This window comes from Raphanus sativus, chromosome 1 (genome assembly GCF_000801105.2).
Source record: "Raphanus sativus cultivar WK10039 chromosome 1, ASM80110v3, whole genome shotgun sequence".
NCBI lineage: Eukaryota > Viridiplantae > Streptophyta > Magnoliopsida > Brassicales > Brassicaceae > Raphanus > Raphanus sativus.
The window spans coordinates 5670596-5679010 of NC_079511.1; the positions used below are offsets into that span (position 1 = coordinate 5670596).

Sequence of the window (8415 nt, forward strand, 5' to 3'; positions counted from 1 at the left end):
TGTCAAATTATATTATATTTTTAAAATAAATAAAATAAAAACAAATAAAAATAATAGTAGTACAAAAATGATTTTTGAAAAAAATATTTTTAACATCGTCAAAAAACACTAAACCCTAAACTCTAAATCCTAAACCCTAAAATCCTTGGGCATACGCTAAACCATTGGATAATCTTAAACTCTAAACTCTAGTATATGCAAAAAAATATATTTTAATATCGTCATCAAAATAATAAACCCTAAACCCTAAACTATAAACCTTAAACCCTTGGGTAAATTCTAAACACTTGGATATTCCTAAATTTTAAATCAAAAACACTAAACACTAAAATACTAAATCTTAAAAATACTAAACCCTTAATTCTAATCTCTAAACTCTTTTTAGGATTAAGATTTAGTATTTTTTAAGATTTAGTGTTTAATATTTTTAATTTAGAGTTTAGTATTTATCCAAGGGTTTAGGATTTAAGTTTAGAGTTTAGGGTTTAGTGTTTTAATGACGGAGTTAAAATATTTTTAAAAATCTTTTTTTTTCATATATTACTATTTTTATTTATTTATAACATTTTTTATTTAAAAATATAATATAACTCGATAATATTTTGTTTACTTTTTTAAAAGATATCAATTATGAAATGACTAATTTCTATTGGTTGGTTCACTCTAGAGGTGAACCCAAAAATAAATCTTTTCACATTCTTCAGAGGCTAGGTAGTTTTACTTCAAAATGGAGTTCTTAAGGTATAATCCCAAATTGACACAACACATCGGTATAATTAGATTTCCAACCCCGATGAGGAATTTTCCTTGCAAAAAAATTGTACGACTTATCAGTTTAATAGACATGTTTTTCTTGCAGGATTTTGGAATTTTCTAGCATCTATCCATGAGTGTTTAAATATTTTAATAGCTAAAATAATTATATATGTTTTCGCTAATGTATGTGTGAAAATGTTTCCCAAGTTTCAACGACGTACTGAGGCAAAACCGCACATAGTTTTCTCTATGTGTTATTTACTATTGAACAATACATTCAAATCTTTTTGTACTAAAAAAACTATTAATAAAAATTGGTTCCACTATATCAATATCATGTGATCATTTAACTAATTAACTAACCAACTAACAGGATAATATTTTTAAAATACATATTAGGTAAGTTCTGTAGAATATAGGTAAGTTTGTGTTTAGGTAAGTCCATCAAATATCGGATGGTTACGCGGCTGATGTTAGGGACTTCGGGCAAAAGATTTGGTGTCTATTTGACCAAAAAAAAAAGATTTGGTTTCTAAAATATCATATACTAATAGAAGTGTAACACATATTTTATTTTTTCTGAACGCATGAAGTGTAATACAGATTAAAAAAAAACAAAGTAAATAGAGAAGAAACTGGAAATGTTAATGCCTTCAGTCAATAAAAAAAAAGAAACTGGAAATGTTTCGTTTCATATATACTATTATTTTGTTTGCAAAAAAAAATATATACTATTATTTTTGCTTTTTGTGTGTTGTTGAAAGGAAGCATAGAAGTGAAGCAAAAGTAAAGACCGTGATCCCAAAAGTATCATTTAGGTCCCACTTCACCTCTTTGTCTATTACCTATTTGATACTGAAATTAAATTATCATCACCAATTCCACGCTATTACTATTTATTTCTACGTAGCAAAGACGTGTTTCGAGTTCGCTAGTTGACTACTAGGATAGAATGGTTGGAACTAATGCGTAAATTTTTTTTTTTTTTAAAGGATCTAATGCGTAAAGTTTCAATAATTATTATTTACAAATTTAACATAAGTTATAATTTTCTCTTGTTATGTATATAATATATAGTATTACTAATACAAGCGGTTTAAAGTGGATTTTATATAACCAAACTCTCTCTCTAGTTTTTCTCTCCAACCTCTCTCTACAAAACAAGCCGCCGTGAAATCTTGATTCCGGCCGACGGGTGGGTTTTCACAGCCACCGTCGGTCCGGCTTACGTTTTTTTTTTTAGTTTTCTTGTCGGTTTTTTCAGTTTAAATAGTATCGGCTCCGGGTTTTCCCGTTTTGACTCCGGCGACGTTCTTTTCCTATGAAGTCGTCCGGCTTTGACTCTGGCGTCGTCGCTTCTCTTCTGGTGATGACGGCCGGCTATAGGTGTTGTTCGATGGAGGCTGTCTGTCTCGATTGCTATCGAGTGATATTCTCCGATGTCAGGGGTGGTGAAGACGAAGACGGATGCGTTGCAGACGCATGCCGTGGAAGTGGACCGATGAAACGTCGTATTGTCTTGCGGCGATTTTCATTCGGTGTCAGGCACCGATGCAACCCTATACCTCCAATACAGTCATTGGAGGTGGGTTTCGTCGGCAAAAAGAACGGAGATGGAGTTTCTCCGATTTGGTTGGGTTCGATTCGGAAGGTCGGCGGCCGGATGCTTTTCTCCGGCGTTTGGACCTCGATCTGGTGAAAAGGAGACGCGTGGTTCGAGCGGTGGTTGGAGTGGACACGTAGATGGTCACGGGAAGACTTCACACGCGTGGCAGAGTCACCGTTTTTTCTTTTCTAGTTTGGGCTAGGCCCAAGTTCATTTACCCTTCATGTCGGATTTTTACTGTTGTAATCGGGCCTGATGGCTCTTCTGCTTTTGTTTAGTTTGGGCTGGGCTCAATGTTTGGGCCTTGACCTTAATAATATTTTCATAGATGGAAAAAAAAAAATATAGTATTACTAATACGAATAAAAGTTTTGGTTTGGATTGGTGAATGTGAGCTCTCATCGGGCCACCTACCATATGTGTTGAATATAAAATAAGAATAAAATACTAATTTCTTTTCATATCGAATCCAAGATTATACGTTACAATTAACCACAAAATGGTCAATATATGTAATACTTTTCACATAGATCCTGCTGAAATTGCAAGTTACAATTATGAACAAATATAATAAAGATATTATTATAATTTTGGATTCTAGAAGAAGAATCTCAATGAAATTCTATTAAGTCTACTTTAATTTGTTATTTAAACTGTAGCATGATAATAAAAAAAATCAGTTGATTTATTAAAGAAGAAGAAAAATAATCAATTGTATGTATAATCGTTCAAGACAACTAATTATACTATCCTACATACGCATGAGCCAAGGTGGCAGAATTTTCTAATTAAATCTACACATTTAGTTACCTTCAAAAACTATCCGCTACTATAGTATTATCTTATATCCTACAATGATTATCATGACACATTAAGTAGAAGGCCTGATAAATTATTTTACCTCTTTATATACTATTGCATAATTGAAGTCTTAATGAACGGTCCAACTCCAAGGCTTTTAAGTTTTAGGGTTTTCTAGGGAGTTGGCGCATGACAACGTGGTGTATATCCATTTGACGAGAATATATATTTGTTCACAACATGTCCCATAACCCTAATCATTACGGAAAGTCATAAGAATTGAACCACGTGGGAAAGTTTGTTTCTTTTGTCAGTTTCTTGTCCCATGACAAAAACTTGCTACATGTGAAAACATTCCATGTGAAAGATTCTACCAATATTCTACATATCGTTTGGTTTGATCTTACAATTACCAAACATTATGCTGTAGGTGGCTAGAAAGCCTGAAACCGATCATGGATGCATGGCTAAATATAATCCTTTTTTTTAACTCGGCTAAAAATAATCCAATAACAAATCTTTGATCAATTCGTAGAACATCATAGTATATCAAAACGAGGAATAAGTCATTCCATTGTGATCACATTTAATTCCTAGTTATCAATATAGTAATGATTTTCAGTATGTGTTACATATATAGTGATCCAAATTTCCAAAATACTAGCTATATATATATATATGTTTATGTATCACTATAAAGATGCACATGTGCGAGACATTAGATGTCGCAGACAAAAATGTAGTTAACTTTTTGATTAATTATTTAATTAAATTTTATGTGTAAACAAGAAGGTTTAATATCATATATTGTGGTTTTTTGGCTCCATATTAGAGTTTAGGATAATGTCCATAGTATGTATACTCTGCCACAGTAAATCATTTTAGACCCACCACTATAATATATATGTAATTAATAGGCGCAGATAAGTTTTCAATAATTACTACACTAATTATCATTAGTTATTATACGTAACAATAGTCTGAATGCATTGCTACAATAGTCTAAATGCATGGCTTTAATCTATACCATGGACCAAACGACTAATTATTTTCTTGTTGTATGAATCATTAAATATGAAAAATTACTGATGATTTGCATTTCGATCGACCAATACTAACTCAAAGAAACTCAACTAAAAGTAATAATGACCTTTATTTAGTTTTGCTTGTAATATTTCACTGCTCATTTCAAGAGATAGAAAGTAAACCCAGTGAGATGTAGACATCTGAAATTTTATAATTGGTACGTGACGAAACGGAGTTTTTGATATTTTTCGGAAAACAATAATAAGGAATCATACATATATATGGTTTATATATAATATATGCTATATGTATTATTAATTTGAGTTGACTGTATCAGTATGTATGACTATAAAGTCAACCATTTTGCAAAAAACAGATATGCACACCGACACTCATGATTTCACAGTAGGGCGCTCAAGTTGTGACTTGTAATTACACTTTACATTTTATTTTATTTTTGTTTTCATTTACATATACATTGTTATAAGAATGTGATGACATGTATATGGAAATGGGAGTTATGATTGCATTTTGGTTTACATGTCTTCTCCGAAACAATAATACTGAATTATAGTAGTAATCATACGGTAAAGAAAGAGAAAAGACATGAAAACAAATTAAAAGAGACTCAAATTAAAATAGATAGCATGTCTATATCCATGCATATGATGTGTCTATACACCAACACTGAATTCTGCTTTCATCAAGTTATAAAGTCTTAACAAAGCTAAAATAAAATGGTGAATTCTGAACAACCATCCGAGTCACATGGGAGATTATGATAGAAGAAACAGAACATTCTCTGAGCTTCGAAGAGGTTAATGTGCAATAATAAGCCAAGATCACTCTCCTGTTCTGTAAAAGCGCTACAACCATCTTCAAGGCAGCACTCCACATCTTTGATTTTTAGTTTTGGACAATTATCAAGGACCCTGACAAAAACCAAGATTAAAAAAAAAAGCTTATTCACACAAATTTCAGGCATTAAACTCAAAAGCTTAGTTCAGAAACATGGGACAGATGGGGGATATATAAAAGGGTCAATATTATAAAATACAAATCCAATGAACACTTAGACACAAAAAATGGTAGAAGAAAGGGAAGAACATAACAATACAAATGTTGAAAAAAAACAGTTACCTTCACAAACTTGCAGGAAGGTAAGAAACGGTGTTGAGTGGCTTCGTCTTCCCAGACAACCCTTTCCATCCATTCTTTCTCTTTGTATTTTATGACAAGTTCTTCATTAGTAACTCCACTTCTAGAATCCAGTGGTAGCTTCCTCAGCTCTAAGCAGTTGTTTTTAATGAAGATCTCTTTCAGACGTGGGAAAGACAGAGGACTCCAGTAGATACTCTTTAGTGCAGGTAGATCGTTTAAGACCAAATATTCTAGTTTCTGAAACGGAGTAACAAGACATTCCTCATCCTCTGTAACATTACTAGTGGCTTTCTCTTTGCTGATTATATCCTCTAGTTTCTTTGAGGAACTAACGTTAGTAAGGTTTTGAGCAAACAACAGCCATGTCAAATCCTTCAGACCATTGCATGCTGCTATAACAATAGTGGAGAGGTTTGGGAAGCATGTAGTCGTTGGAGTTTTTATCACATTCCACATCTCCACACCACGATTAGCCATGGTTGGCAAAGTCATTACTGTGAATGAATCTTCATGAAGCCCTTCGATATTAACGCTTTCAACACAATTCGCCACCCTGGGAGCATATAACATCTTCTCCATAACCAAACATGACCTGATCACTGTGGTCAAAACTTCTAAACACTCCAAGCTCTGCAGTTCCTCTAGTAAGCTGAGATCTAGAGGCAATGTGGGATATGATAGTCTCAGTGTTCTCAATAGTAAGACGCCACTCTTGAACTGTGTTTTTGCAGGCCATTGTTTCACCGATGACACTGAGTGCCAGTGGTAGCACAGGAATATCCGGGTGGCTCCTCAGTGTGTTTTCTCCAACTTATTTTTGAACAGATCCCAGGCTTGTTTTGGTGCTAGACATTTTATTTCGATTGGATCATCAACTCCCATGCGTCCACACACGTCAAGAGAACGATTGGATCACCGCTACTACACTTCAATTTTCTTTGCTTGGAAAGGGGACTCCAACCGCTTGCAAATTCACTTTCTCCCATATGTCGTCCAACAACAAGACAAATTTCTTCTCTTAAGGACATTGTGTATGTCAATAACTCTCTGGTATACGTTTCTCCGGTCCCAGTCCTCTCCCTCAAGGCCTAACTTTTTGCCAATGTCTCCTTGAATCTAACGGATATCTGATATTCTAGACACCACAACCCATATTACAACGTCAAACCCATTTGTTTTTGACAACTTCTTGTTGATCTGCGTGAGAAGGGTGGTTTTCCCTACTCCACCCATACCATGCAGACCAACGATCCCAACTTTTCCCATTAGACGGTTCCATACCTCTTCGAGCATTGTTTCCCGACCAACGAGGGTGGGTTGAGTAGGCAACTCTTCAGCCTCGGCTACTGGAACTACCCCAGTGACTACATCAAATCCTCCTCGTGAGCTGAGCCGCTCAGCCTCCCTTAACATTAGGATAACCTTTTTCCCATAACGATAGCTCATTTTCACGTTTTTAGAGCAAACACCACATAGACACAGCCTTTCAAGCTCGAGCTGACTAGAATTCAAAAGATCATCATATTGGTTTTCCATGGTTAGGACACTAGTAAGCCATACCTGGATTTGGGAAAGCCTTGGACGATTCCGAGTGAACTCTTCTCTGTCGACCCGTGCTTGCACATCATCTCGCTTGGCCTTTAGCTCTTCCATGGATTTCTGAAGAGAAGCAAGATTCTCGGTGAGGCTGTGAATATAACTGCTCTTGAGGCATAACCACTGAGTGAACTGATTCACCACTTGATCACATGACAAAGAGACAGAGAAACAACCTCCCATCGCAGCTCAAAAAAAAGTAAAGAAAAAAAGAAACAGATCAGAAACACAAGCATATAGAGAAAGGTTGAGATGATCTGCCCGTGGAGTTGGTGAGCTACTAGTCCAAGACTAATTGGTATTTTATCTAAAAGCTGATAATGACAAAAATATAAAATAATCAAACAAAAGAAGAGATATGATTGATTACCATTTGACGGGTATTTCTTAAACTAGGGTTCGTCAACCCCGCGCAAGCGCGGGGTTATATGTCATAATAATATATACTGATTTCCAAGAAGGCAAGAAACTCAGTTCAGAACTGCTCTCATATTTGTACTGCTAAATATCAAATTAACTTGGAAACACATGTAGTTGATTAACTCTTATAAAATTTGTTTCGGAAAAAAAACGCCTAATATGAGCTCCGAAATAGTTTTTTTTTTGAATTTAAATAAGTTACCAATAGCTTGGTCACTTTATCTAACTGCTCAGTAGCAGAAATCTCTCCAAACAAAAACTTTGTTTATTAACTTGTGCATTAGAAGAACTAAAATCAGAAGTTTGGATGAAAGAGGACGATCGACAGCAATGGCATGGAGCGGACCTCCTTTTGCTGTGACACAACAGAGACATTTAATCACATGCACATCTAAACTTAAATTGTTCAAATATATTTTTGCCATTTCATCACCTTTTTCTTAAAGACTAAAAATGTTGTCATGCCTTTATATGAAACATTGTTTTATATAGCTTCAAATGTAGTCACACAAAACATTGGGTTCTACAAACCAAATTTAGGTAGATAATCAAAACGAAAAATGATACTCTTAATATATACTCTTAGTTTGCTTTGCTCTTCTTTTTTTTTTGGACAGCAGTTTTGTTCACTTTGCTCTTCTCATGGTAATCATCAACGACCCAAGCATTAGCGGAAGCAGAGGAGAAGAGTGTCGCAGCTAAGATAACCATGGCAGATCTTCTTCCACTAACCTCATTACCACCAACTCTTTTTGAGCAGCTTTGATAACAGGAACTGTAGTTTCTTCTGACCAAACCCAACTGATGAATTCACTAAACCCGCTCTCTGGTTCAGCTCTGCTGAGTTAGCATCAGAGATTACGTAGCTACAATATGTGAGAACATTGGAGTTCATGGCTGCCATTAGAAAACCCTGTTGTTTCTCCTGTCTTGATTGGTTGGTTGTTAAACTTTTTTCAAAGAGGATAAATTTGAGGCCTGCCTTTTTTTTTCTCTTCTCCTGCAACAAAAAGAGAAACAATTAAACTTCTAAAAATCATCTATACAAA

At 34.7% G+C, this 8415-nt stretch overlaps 1 pseudogene; it reads right to left on the reverse strand.

The window, feature by feature from the left end:
• Positions 1-5112: 5112 nt before the first annotated feature.
• LOC108834258 (disease resistance protein RFL1-like) lies at positions 5113-7129 on the reverse strand (annotated as a pseudogene).
• Between the last annotated feature and the right edge of the window lie 1286 nt (positions 7130-8415).